We start from the raw sequence: 12,860 nt of genomic DNA, 5'->3' as shown, positions 1-12,860 counted from the left end.
TCTGAGTGTGTTTTAATTAAAGAGGATTTCCAAAATAGCTATCATATTTGAGGTAAGCACAAAACTATTAGCTCTAGAATCAACTTAATTTAATTCTTATACTGATATTTTTGGAAAAAGAAAAGTATAATCCAAAAACAATAGAATAGAAAAAAAAAACCAAGAATGTATTCATAGTGAGGGGGTTATCAATCAATCTCAAAGATCGTAAAAAAAGGAAAAAACAAGCAAAATTTAACGTTATAAAATATTTTAAATAAAATGTAAATTAAATATTTCATATCACATTAATTTAAAATAATAAGGTTTATTGGCACTGTTTTTTAAAAACCTTTTATATTAGCAGCATGAAAAGATGATCAGTGACAGCGTAGCAAAAAATAAATCCATGCAATCTTAATTGTAAGAAAGTTGCTGCAGTCATATACCAGATTAAATTTCCCAGGAAGTCAAGAGAATTGCATATATGCAAACTCCAAAACACAACTTCAAAAAAGGACAAAACGATAATAAAAAATTGAGAATTTTAGCATTGTATCAGAAAATTAAAACATATCACCCTCATATACATCACTGGAACACATCTAACAGATAATCAAAGTCAGTAAAAATTTTAACGTAAGTACAATCTTAACTAATTTGTCACCTATCAAACATTGCAGTAAAGAGACATTTTTATCAAAACTAGATGAAACAGTTTGAAAATCGGAAATGTACTGAAAGTTGAACATGTTTTAAACCAGTGGTTTAAAGCTCCCAAAGTGCAATATATTTTGGTTTATAAAAATGTAGAAACAAAATATACAAAAACAAAAAAAATTCCCTATTTCCTCTTTTCTGTTTTTAAGGTGTGCATTTTATTGAACTGGTCTCAAGTCAAGTGTACAGGGAAGCCCTGGCTGCCTCTACACTCCCAGGAGACCAAAAGCCTTCATACATCTCAACTTAGGGGATAAAAAGTGAGGAGACATGATGGCTGACCATTCAAAATGAAACAAAATAAAAAGTGTTAATGGCAAAGATGAAAAAAATTGCATTACATAATTTACGCAAAAGCAATGATGTGACCTTTCTGTGTGGACTGGTGGAGGACTGAGTGGGCTATTCTCTTTACAGGAGCATGGTGGCTTAGGAAGACTTCCTCTAATATTATCACAATATTTTGAGTGACTATTTTTTAAAAAAAGAATAATGTGTATTCAAAGTCCTTGGCCATATTATAGAATTTTGGGGATGCTCTCTCCAACTGCTTTCACCTTCACCATTCCAGTTTTTAAAATCCTGACTCTAAAGCACCAAAACAAAAAGAAAATGAAGCCATACCAATTTAATTTCATTTTCTGTGCAAATTAGGTTTTGTCAAGAAAGGGTATAACACACCTATAACAGTTCACGTAGGCACACTTGTGGTGCACGATGGAGGGGCAAAACTCATTGGTACTCCTGCTCACTGATCCACATCTGCTGGAAAGTGGGCAGTAAGCCAGGAGGCAGCTGCTGGTCTACATGGAGTACTTGTGCTCAGTGGGAGCAGAAATATTGACCTTTATTGTGCTGGGTCCCAGGGCCATGATCTCCTTCTGCATCTTGTTGGATGCCAGGGTACCTATTGGTACCACCAGACTGCAGTGTGTTGGAGTATAGGTCCTTGGAGATGTCGATGTCACACTTCATGATGGAGATGAAGGTAGTTCCATGAACATCACAGGATTCCATATTGAGGAAGGAGAGCTGGAAGAGTGGCTCTGGACTCTGGAACTGCTCATTGCCTATGGTGATCACCTGATGGTCAGGCAACTAGTAGCTCTTCTCCAGGGTGAATGGAGATGCCTCAGTGGCAATCTCCTGCTCAAAGTCCAGGGCAGTGTAGCACAGGTTCCCCTTGATGTGATGCATCATCTTCCACTGGGCCATAGTGGTAAAAGTGTACTTTTTACAGGTCAGGATATTTATGAGGTTTTTCTGTCAGTCCTAGACAACCAAGTCCAAACAATGGCATGGGGGAGGGCTATGCCTCCTAGATGTAAAGCTAAGAAGCAAAAAGAATAATAAAAAAATTAATAAGAAATAAGGAAAAAATAGGCAACAAGAAGAAATTATATAATGGTCAAATAGAAAACAAAGAGCAAATGATAGTTTTGAAAACAATTGTATCAATAATTGCATTAAATGCAAATGGTCTACGAACTGACATTAAAGACATAGGTAGATACAGATATACATGTACAGGAGGCATTTATAAATCCAAATAGATACAGTCAGAAAAAGAAAAAAAGCTCTCCACATCACATTAGAGTTAAAATGCCAAAAGTACAGAACAAAGAAAGAATACTGAAAGGTATAAGAGAGAAGTGTCACATTGCTTAGGAACACTAACTCATTAAGATAATGCAGACTTTTTGGTGGAAATCCCAAAGACCAGAAAAGTACATAATGATGTACTAAAAGTCAAACATAAAAATAACTGCAAACCAAGATTACTACATCTGGCAAAGTTATCATATAAATTGAAGGAAAAGGAAAGACTTTTCAAATAAGCATAAACTAAATAAATTAAGCAAACATTGCAGAGAATGCTTGCAGGAATCCTACACAAACAAGAGGATAAAAAGATAGACAAACAAATGAGAATTAAGAAACATTCAGGGTAGAGAAATGACCCAAACAATGTATGCACATGTGAATAAATGAACAACAACAACAAAAAAGAAACATTCAAACATTACTCAGTTAACCAGAAACATTCTAAGATGAATAAGGGAGGATGGAAAAGAACATAGATTAGAAATAACCAGGAAAAATAGATACAACACAAAAACTGGAATTAATATATAACTTTTAATATAACTCTAGACATGAGTGGTCTAACTTTTCAATTAAAAGAGAGGCTGAATGGATTGAAAACAAGATCCACGTATTATCTATCTTCATAAAATACAACACATGAGAAAAGATATACAGACTAACAATGAAAGGATGGAAAATAATGTTCTAAGCAAATAGAAGGAATAACTATACTCATATGTTATGAACTAGGCATGGAGTGAATTTTTTAAGAAGAGATAAAGGTCACTACATATCAACAAAGGGAAGACTCCATCAAAAAGACATGATTTTAAACATATATGCCTTGGCCATTTGCGTACCCCTGTTTTACAAAACAAACACTACTGAATATAAAGGGATAGATAAGAACAGATCCAAAGATAGTGTGTGACTTTAATTCCTCACTCTCATCAATAGGTCATCTGAAGAAACAGACCACAAAGAAACTTCAGAGTTAAACTGCACCATAGATCAAATGGAATTAATAGAAATCTATGGACTATAGTAACCACCAGCATCTTAGTACCTACTATCAGCACCTCATGAAATTTCTTCAAAATAGATCTTCACATATACAAAAATGAAATAACTTCTTGAACATTATATTGTAGTCAATAAAACCCAAAAAATCAGAAGAAAAAAATACAGAAAACAGAAATATATGGAAAGGGAACTATACCCTTTTAAATTGTCAGTGGTTCATTGAAGATGTCAGAAGATAAATTTAAACAATATTATAATCAGATGAAAATGACAAGACAAATTACTGGAACTTTTAAGATAGGCAGTTTTAAGAGGAAAGTTTATAGTCAGTACTTAAAAAAAATCAAAGACAAAGGAGAATGGTGGAAGGGGAGAATTCAAGTATGATATATTTGATACATTGTAAGAACCTGTGTAACATGCCACAATATACTCCACCCAGCACAACAATAAAATAAAAAATTAGAAAAATATCAAAGAAAACTGAATTAATTAACATAATGTTGTACCCACATGGTCTTAGAATAAACAAGAACAAAGTTAAATACAAATTATTAGTAGGAAATAAATAATAAAGATCTGAGATGAAATAAATAGAATGGAAACTAAGAGAAAAATACAAAAGATAAGTGAAACAGTCTTTTAAAAGATGAAAAAGATTGACAAACCCTTAAACAAATTAATAGAAAGAAAGTGATAGTAACCAAAATTAATAAAATTAGAGACAAAAGAGGGTGTCTTACAACAGTTACCACTGAAGTACAGAGTTCTAGTAGGGAATACTTTGAAAACTCAGATTCCAATCATTAGAAATGCTATCAGAAATGTGTAAATTTCCATACACATATTACATGTCAGAATTGAACCAAGATGATAAATAATTAAACAACTCAAAAGCAAGCAATGAGATTAGAGCATAAACAATGTTCCAACAAGGAAAAATCCAGGATCAGATAAATTCACTGCTAGATTCTCCCAGACATTTAAAGAACCAACTCCAATGCCTTTACACTACACCATAAAAGATGAATGGAGGGAACACTTCCAAATTCATTCTCCAAAGTTAGTATACACCAAAAGTAGAAAAAGGCACAGTAACAACAAAAACCTACAGACCGATTTTCTTGATTAACGTAGACCCACCAAGATACTCAGTAAAATCCTTCCAAACTGAATTCAAGAATACATTAAAAAGTCAGCCAGCATGATCAAATTGGTTTTATCCCAGGGATGCAAGAAAAGCTCAACATATGCAAATCAATAAATGCAATACAGCACAGAAATTGAAACAAGTACAAAAATTATATGATCATTTCAATAGATGTAGGAAAAGACTTTGAGAAAATTTGGCATCCTTTCATGATAAAACCCTGAAGAAATTAGGAATAGGAGAATGATTATTCATATAATAAAAGACAAATATGATAAAACTCTTGTTAATAGTATTCTGAATTTGGGGAAAAACGAAAGCATGTCCTTTAAGATAAGAACTTAGACAAAGTTGTCCACTCTCACCACCATTATTCAAAATATTTCTAGAAATCTTTGCCAGATCTATAAGGAAAGAGAAAGAAATAAAAGGGATATACGTTGAGAAAGAATAAGTCATTATCCCCATTTGCAAATGATATAATCATATACTCAAAAGACCCTAATGACTTTACATGAAGGCTTTCAGATATAATCAATGCATACAGCAAAGGAACAGTATACAAAATCAAAATATAAAAGTCAGTAGCTTTTCTTTCTACTAATGGATGAAAAAGAAATCAGAAAATTGATCCTATTCACAATAGCCACAGAAAAAGGATGCCTAGGAATAAACCCAACCAAGGAGACTAAAGACTTGTACTATGAAAACTATAGAACACTGAAAAAAGAAATTCTGGATGACAGAAGATGGAGAAACCTCCCATGCTCATTGATTGGCAGAATTAATATTGTGAAATGGTTATATTACCAAAAGTGAGCTACATATTCAAAAATATCTCCATTAAATTGCTAATCACACTCTTCATAGAACTCGACAAAAAGTCCTAATATTTTTACAGGATTGCAAAAGGCTGAATAGGCAAAACAATCGTCAGTAAAATGTGCATAGCTGCAGATATCACAATACCATGTTTCAAGTTATACTACAGAACCTCAGTTATAACCAAACCAAAACAAAGAAAAGCCACCAAACAAACAGCATGGTATTGGCACATAAACAGACATGTATACCAGTGGAGCAAAATATACAACACATAAATTAACCCACACAGCTACAGATATCTGGGGACATCTGATTCTTGACCAAAGTCATAAAAACATATATTGGAGAAAAGAAAGCCTCTTTAATTAATGGCGTTGGGAAAACTGGATAGCAGCATGTAGATGACTGATACTAGAGTCTTACTTCTCACTCTGTACAAAAGTCAATACAACATGGATCAAAGACCTTCATGTAATAACTGAAACATTAAAACTACTTAGAGGAAACATAGGGGAAGGAAGCACTTTGATATACAGGTATAGGCAATGAAGTTCTGAATACTTCTCCAGTAGCTCAGAAACTAATAGCAATAACTGACAAATGAGATAGTATCAAATTAAAAAGCTTTTGCACAGCAAAGGAAACAATTAACATTCTTACAGAATAAAGAAAAAAATCATTGCCAGGTATTCCTCTGAAAGCAGATTAAAATCCACAATATATAAACACTCAAAACATAATTAAACACCAAGGAAACAAATAATCCAGTCACTAAACGGGAAAAAGAGGTGAACAGGCAGTTTTCAAAATAAATACAAATGATCAATAAGTTCATGAAAAAATATTCAGCTTCATCAGGCTACAGGGGAATGAAAATCAAAATTACATTGATATTCTATCTCACCCCAGTCAGGAAAACAAAAAACAAAGAAAAAACCCAAATGCTGGCAAGGTTCAAAGATGGGAGACATTAAGAACACTTCTAGATTTTTGTTTGGCATAAATTAGTACAGCCACTATGGAAGTAGGTATGGAGTTTCCTCAAAAAACTAAAAATATATCAATCCCAAATTCAGCTATAACATTACGAGGTATCTACCAGAAGGAATCTAAATCAGCATACAATAAAAATAGCTGCATGTTCATTGTGTCACTATTCACAATAGCTGAGTCACAGAATCAGTCTAGGTACCTATGAATGGAAGAATGGATGAAGAAAATGTGGTCTATATACACAATGGAGTTTTATTCAGCTATAAAGAAGAGGAAATTTATGTTTTTGCAGAAAAATGGGTGGTATTTGATATCAACTTGTTAAAGTGAAACAAGACAAACTTAGAAAGATGTTTTCCATGTCTTCTCTCACATGTGGTATCTACAAAAGGAAAGCCTGAAAGTAGAAACAGGATTATTGGGGAAGAGGAAAGAGATCAGATGAAGAGGGAGAAGAGAGGATAAAGGGAGTGTTTAAAAGTACATTATATACATATATGAAATTGGCACAACAAAACCTATTATTTTACAAAATCAGTACATGCTAATAAAAAGACAGATTATAAAACTTGAAAAATATTGAATAACCAGTTACATGATGTTTATAGATATTTCAATCACATAAACATAGATCAGTTAAATGGTAAAGAAATGAAAAACATCCTCTTCAAACTCTAATTGTATGAAAGGTGAGGTGACTGTATTAGTACCATACAGTGAAAACCCTGGGACAAGGTTTAGTAGCAGAAATAAAAAGATTTGTTATAATGATAAATTGTCTATACCTGCTAACAGCTTTTAAATAAGCGATGCAACAGCTAATATAAACAAAAGAAATGAAAACAATTATATTTGGATATTTCTCAGTAACTAATACTTCCCACAACATATCAACAAGACTAAAAACGACAGAATAATATCAAAAACAACTTTGACTTAAGTGGAATTTATAGTACACTTCCACTATAAATAGAAGAATGCATATTTTTCAAGTGCACATGGATCATTCATCAAAACAGTCTATGTGGTAAGTCATAACAAATGTTTCAGAGTAAGAGTACAGAAACTATATATTGCTTTGTAAACTCATAATAAGACAATAAAGCCCCCTTTTTCTACTTCTATTGACTTGTCTTCAAGGGCTTAGCCTATGCATTAAGATATGAAAAAGAAATGGAAGCTAACACAATGGAATGAAAACAAGATATTTGTCTAAACAGTATTTATTTGAAGAAAGTATGATCATATGTGCCTAAAGTTCTACAAATCTACAAAAATAATATTAGAACCAGTAAATTAATGTGTTCACAGAATATAAGGAAATTTTTAAAAAACCTATTTCTGTAATGTAACAAAAAATTAGAAGAATATATTTTAAAATAGCAAATAAAATAATATCAAAATATGAAAAATTTTGGCTCTTGAATGTTCCACCCCCACTGCTCTATGCCCTGTACTCTGAGGCTCCTGATTTTGGAGGCTTCACTTCTCTGTGCATGGCCTAGTTCCCACTGGAAGACCCTGCTCTCCTGCTTCTCCCACTCCTTCCTGCACAGAGGCTCTGTTCCCTGAAGCTATGGATCTGGAGTGCCAGTTCCTTCAGGGATGGGGATAAAGCTGTAACCTTTACCACAAGAACCACATGCACTCATCATTGAACAAAGACCTTCCCTAGACCTAATGAACACATTGCCCTTGACAGTGAAGGCCTCCACAGAAATCACCAGTAAAAAGCTGCTATTACCTGAGACTTCTGTTGCCTCTTAGCATAATTATAGCCTGTGAATACTGCATGGGGAGCCTGAAGATGGGAAAGCTTCAACAGGTGAAGGTGTGAGACTAACAAATAAACAGTACAAACTCTAGAGATTGCTTAGATCTTGAAATACCCCACTCCTCCCCACCTTCAGTTATCATTCCAGAGACAGGTTTCCAATTAGACTGCTGTCTAGTGGCTTGAAAGACTCAGCCACAAAGTGGGGTAAAAAATGATCAAGGGTTCACAAGACCAGTAGAAAATTTGCAATTTTTTAATATAAAATTTGTATTTGTTGCTGTTAAGACTGTGATGTAAATTTCTTATTTGCTTATCCATATCTTCTTTTTCTATATACTCCAACAGTGGTTTTGCATTCTGAGCCTCCCAGTTTTCTTTTTAGTCTCACCTTCCACCCTTCCCTCTCCAATTATCATCACAAGAGAGCTATATCAGTCTTTCAGTCTTTAACCCTAAACCATTTATTCTTGCCCTTTCTATCAATCTCCCCAACTCATACTTTCCACCTAACAAAAATCAGAACCTCTTCTTACTCTTAATTTCCCCTTTTTATTGTCTACCCACCTATAATCTGGGGTTCAATAGATCCCCAGATCATTTTGCAGTTTTGGTGTGTCAGTATTTGTCTGTTCAACTTTCTTTACTGCTCTCCCCTCTTTCTCATCTGTTTCAATATCTTTTGAATCTTTTTTACACTTCCCAGTCTGCTTTTAATCAACCCTTTCTATTACTTCAGTTGCCACCCCTTTCTGCTACATAAACTGTTTTCCTTATATTATTCACCAGATCTTTGCTCTTGTCTCCCTCCCATCACAATCCTTACTACCTACAGTCATCCAAGATCAAAAAGATTCATCTTTGCTCCAATTGACAGCTAAAGATAATGTCACAGTAGCAGTAACTGATCTTCATGAAGGATTATTGTAATTTTAAGGCTGCATCTGAACAACTGTGATAGCTTTAGTAGCTAAGAGTCCTTGTTCTATGTGGAAAGGAGTTAGGATCTGGCATCCTGAGAATAAGAAGTTGAAGAGATTACTATTGAACCACTACCCATCCCACCATCTACAGACAAGAAAACATACCAGAGTTCAACAACCACCCAGTCCATTATGATCTTTCATAAAACCCAAACTAAAGGGACACAGGGGAGTAGAATCCCCAATCAAAAACAACCCTAGATGCATAAATATCAATGCAGAAACATGAAGCAACAAGGCAACAGCACTTCCTCAAAAGCCATTTCCACCACTGAGAATGTAAACAATAGTGAAGCAGAGGAAATATCAAATATTGAATTCCAAAATCTACTAGCAAGAATGATCAATAAGCCAAAGAGGAGACATGTAAGCTAGTGTCTGAACTCAAAGAGGACATGAATAAATGACTAAAAGAGCTCAAAGAGAATTCAAACTAACAGATGAATGAATTTAAGAAGACCATGTAGGATATAAAAGAGAACATCAATAAAGATATAGAAATCCTGGAAAACAACCAATTTGAAATTAACAGCTCAATATCCCAAATAAAAAATCACAACTGAAAGTTTGGCTAACAGAGTGGAGCAAGTTGAAAATAGAGTATCAGTAACAAGACAAAGTAGAAGAATTACACAAACAGTCAAAAATGAACCACATGAAAAAAGCTAAGAAAATATGAATGGAACAGGTAAGATATCTGGGACACCATAAAAAGACCAAATCTATGACTCTTGGATATAGAAGTAGGAGGAGAGATGTAAACGAAAGGCATACATAACTTATTCAATAACAGAATAGCTGAAAACATCCCTAACCTTGAGAAAGGTAGGAACATCCAGGTAAGAGGCTTACAGAACACCAAACCATCAAGATCAGAAAAGAAACACCCCAGACATATCATAATCAAAATATTCAACATATAGAACAAAGAAAGAATACTGAAAGCTGCAAAGAGAAAAGACAGGCCACATATAAAGGTGAGCCCATTAGAACAGCAGCAAATTTCTCAACATGAACTCTAAATGTGAGAAAATCATAGAAAGATATATTTCTGGACCTGAAAGAAAACATCTGTCAACCTAGACTAGTCTATACAGCAAAATTATCTTTTGTAATTGATGGAAAAATGAAAATCTTCCATAACAAATAAAAACAAAACGAATTCATAACCACCAATCCAGCACTGCAGAAAATACTTAAAGGACTCTTACAGACAGAAGAAGAAATTAGAGTCAGTCAGGAAAATGAAAGAAAGAATAAACCTTTCTGACCACATAGACTAGTAAACATGGAATAGGGGAAAGTAAATATCAGGGAACTCAATACTAACACTGAATGTTAATGTCTTCAATGCCCCCATCGAAAAACCTAGTATAGCAAACTGGATTTTAAAAAAAGAAAACAAGACTCAACCATTCATTGCTTACAAGAAACACATCTCACTGAGAAAAACAAATGCTGGCTTAGAGTGAAAGGGTGGAAAAAGATCTTCTAAGCAAATGGGAACCCAAAAAACACAGGTGTTGGTATTCTTATATGTGGCAAATTAGACTTCAGACTAAAATTAGTCCGAAGAGACAATGAAGGGCACTTCATATTAATTAAAGGAACAATTCATCAAGAGGAAATAACAATTCTTAACATATATGTGCCAAACATCAGTGTACCCAACTACACACAAAAAAAGGCTAATGGACTTAAAAGCAAACGTAGAGTCCAACACAGTGACAGTAGGAGTCTGCAATATCCCATTGTACCAAAAGGTAGGTCATCCTGTCAAGGAATCAACAAAGAAACATCAGAATCAATAGATACCTTTGACCAAATGGACCTAATAAACATGTACAGAGTATTTCATCCAACCATTTAGTAATACACATTCTTCTCAGTGGCTCATGGAACTTTCAACAAAATAGACCAAATTTTAGGACATAAAGCAGATCTAAATAAATTTAAGAAAACTGAAAAAAAAAACCTATATCATAACAGATAACAAGGGAATAAAACTAGAACTTAACCACAAAAGAAACAGCTGAAAATAGTCAAACACATGCAGGCTGAAGAACACACTGCTGAATGATCAGTGGGTCACTGAAGAAACTCAAAGATTAAGTCAAAATTCAGAGAAGTAAATGTAAAAATCTAAGATTATAATAATTTTTTAGAAAATGGGGGAAAGCATTTTCACAATATTGGAGTGAATGGGTCAAGGATGAGGAAAACATACTTCACAGAAGGAGAAATATAAATTACCAAGTGGGTAGAAATATGATCCATATCATTTGATACCAGGAACTTACCAAATAAAACCAAATGAAATTCACCAAACATAAAAGAATGACAAAGATAAACAAGCAAATCGTGAAACCATGAAGGAACAGGATATTACTTATGTTTCTAATAGAATAAGTGGATGGACCAAAAGCTTTTTGTCCACTTTGGACAGTTGGTTTTCAATTTCCTATAAACTAAACCTATACTTTTCACATGAACTAGCAAGTCGACTTCTAAGTATTAACCTAAGATAAATGAATACATGTATAGACACACACGTACAATTAAAAACTCAAAGATGTTTTATTCAGAATAGACCAAAATGGGGGTAGGAAAAGGATGGTGGCTAATGTCAGTAGAGATCCATGGAGAGAGTCTGGGTTTGAAACAAACCATGCAAAAAGTTAGCAACCCCATCTCAACTGTGTGTGGTAGTCATTCCAACTAGGCTATACTGAGTGAAGCATACATAGGAGGATAGCAATCCAGGCCAGGCGGGCAAAAATACAAGATTCTATTCCCAAAAAAATTAAACAAAAATGACTGGAGACATGGCTCAAGTAGTAGAGTACTTGCCTAGAAATTGCAAGGCCCTGAGTTAAAAAACCCAGCACAGTTAAGGTGATGTGAATACTGTGTATAGTTCAAATGTCCATTGACAGATTCATGGATAAAAAAAAATGTGGCAAACATACAATGTAATACAGTAGAATTCATGGTACCCCTGGAAAAACGAGAGAATTACTGAGACACAAAACAACATGGTTGAGTACATATTGTATATATGGACACCATTCTAAATAAAGCAAAAATAGTAGAGCAACATAAAGCAAATCAGTGATTTCTAGGTTTGATCTAGGTAGGTTGGGACACAAACGAACTTTGAGGGTTGATGCAAAGGTTCTATTCTGACTGTGTTAGTAATTACATCTACACATGTTTTCTAAATAAATAGGTCAGTTTTATATGTTTATTATACCAAAGGGTTGATTTTTTAATTTAATTATTGAATTACAGAGAGTCTTGCCGGTTGATGACTTAATATCTTCCCGTCTGTACTAAACAATTGAGCAAATTCCCTGGTTTCCTAAATTCTTACCAACTTTTCTTACTTTATTGTTTTTACATTTACTCACATGTGTATACATTGTTTTAATGTACATGCATACAGGAACACAATTACACTTTTCATCCCTTCTCCAAACAACTCATGAAAATATTCTAATCAGAAAATTGTTACTTCCATACTGTTGCAATGATTTCCTAATAAATTTCACAGTCATTTTTCACTACTCAGCCACTGGGCCAAAGGACCACATCTACATCATCACTCTCAAATACAGAACTTTAAAAAAAATTCAGAAACCCCATATGTAATCTACCAGTTCTTTTAATTGAATAATATTTAGCAAATTTTTGTTGAATTGATTCAAATTTTGATAGTCATTCTAAAATGACTGAGTCCAGTTATTTATTGATTTAAAAAATTTCCACAAATATATGCTAAACATTGTGTTAAATTACCTGTAGTGACATAAAAAATGAAAGGAAA

The 12,860-nt window shown here is 33.8% G+C and overlaps 1 pseudogene; it reads right to left on the bottom strand.

Annotated features, from left to right (window-relative positions):
- Nucleotides 1–1,349: 1,349 nt before the first annotated feature.
- On the bottom strand, nucleotides 1,350–4,830 carry LOC141422694 (actin, cytoplasmic 2-like; annotated as a pseudogene).
- Between the last annotated feature and the right edge of the window lie 8,030 nt (nucleotides 4,831–12,860).

Source organism: Castor canadensis, chromosome 4 (assembly GCF_047511655.1).
Source record: "Castor canadensis chromosome 4, mCasCan1.hap1v2, whole genome shotgun sequence".
Taxonomy (NCBI): domain Eukaryota; kingdom Metazoa; phylum Chordata; class Mammalia; order Rodentia; family Castoridae; genus Castor; species Castor canadensis.
The sequence above is the reverse complement of the archived record's forward strand: the minus strand, read 5'-3'. Positions and strand labels throughout refer to the sequence as shown.